The sequence below is a fragment of the Egretta garzetta genome, unplaced genomic scaffold, assembly GCF_000687185.1.
Source record: "Egretta garzetta isolate BGI_Z169 unplaced genomic scaffold, ASM68718v1 scaffold26, whole genome shotgun sequence".
NCBI classification, from domain to species: Eukaryota; Metazoa; Chordata; class Aves; order Pelecaniformes; family Ardeidae; genus Egretta; species Egretta garzetta.
In genome coordinates this window covers 1010749-1012267 of record NW_009260070.1, presented here as the reverse complement: position 1 = coordinate 1012267, position 1519 = coordinate 1010749, and positions in this window count along the sequence as shown.

Sequence of the window (1519 nt, the reverse complement as noted above, 5' to 3'; positions counted from 1 at the left end):
GGGCACTGCCAAAATCCCATGGGGCCACCAAGGGAGGTTATGCAGAGCGTAGGCCGGTCGCTGCTGGTGTGCGCCCAGAGGAGGGGAACAGGATTTCACCAGGGTAGCCCCTGAGCACACATAAAAACCGTCTTGCTGTACGCCAATAGCAGGGTTAATAAACCGCCTGGGTAAATCCCAGGGGACAAGGGCTCCCCAGCCAGCAGCCATGCTCGGGACACGCTGTGCATCTTGTGTGTCTGCCTGCAGCATCTTTCCAAACTAACTTTTGCAGAAAACAAGAAGCAACCAGTTTGTGGGTGCCCATAGCATCAGGGCAGATACCTGCCCCATGCAGGTCCTGTCCCAGGGAAAAGGGGTGCAGAGAGGAGCAGAGACCCCGAGACCCATCCATCTCCCGCTGAAACCTCCCATTGCCACCGACCTGCAGCCAGGGGCTCGCCGAGCCAGCGCTCGTATCCACTGCATGCATTTACGTGCTGGAGAGGAACTGTTCTTCCTTGAATTTGTCTGGTTCCTTTTTTAATCCATTTACACTTCTGGCACCCAGGCTATCCAAGGCAACAAGCCTACCCTATGCAAAAGCCAGGGACCAAATGCAAATCAAAGCAAACTCAAGCAAAAGTTACGCACCCCCCCATGATACAAATCTCCATTCTCCTCTTATAGCTCACAGAGGTAACACCAAGTCTGAACGAATACAAAAGACAGCTCCATGGCGAGAGCTGCACCTTGCCAGAGATATTACAGTCCTGCAGAAGCTGAAGCTCTCTCATCCCCCCCCCCTCGTTGCTTGGATACACCGGCCATCAATTCTCACTACATTGACTACAAAACAATAGAAATTCAGGATCATCTTAATCCATCACAGCACTGTCAGGGAGCCCCTGCACCCCTGCCCACCAGTACCGGCTCCCAGTAAAAACTGGCACAGAAACGCCGTGTGCGCCGGCCGGCACAGGGCAGCAAACCCCAAGGCTGCCTGCAGGCCACGACCCACCAGCCCAATTTCATCATTTCAGCAGTGCTTTTACCCAAACAGCCAACTCCTGCGCAGCAGCTCCCCAAACCAGTAACAACGCACGGCAGAGCCAAGCTCCATCACCCACCAGCCTGCAAGGGCTCAGTCTCTAACCACGGCCAAAGAACATTTGAAAGGGCTGGTGATGCCTTCAAACCTGAAGGTGTTTATTCATGATTACCCAAAGTCAACTCCAACCTGGGACACTGATCCCAGGCACCCGTAGCTCACCATGCTCGGAGGAAGGGATGGACTGGCCCTATAAGCCCTTGAGGAGGAGCCTGACTGCCACCCCCAGTAATAGAAATGTTCCTAATGGCAATGGAAAAGTAAAAACCTTAACTGGGGCCAGGTGCTGCAGATGCTGTCTGAACTCACCCCAAAATCCCACTGCCTGCCCCCGGGGAGCTGCCGGCCCGGCTTTTCCCCTTCGGGGCCGACGGCTGCTCCCGGCGCTGGGGCATGGGAAGGGGGTGACGGGGGCACGGGGGACCAGTG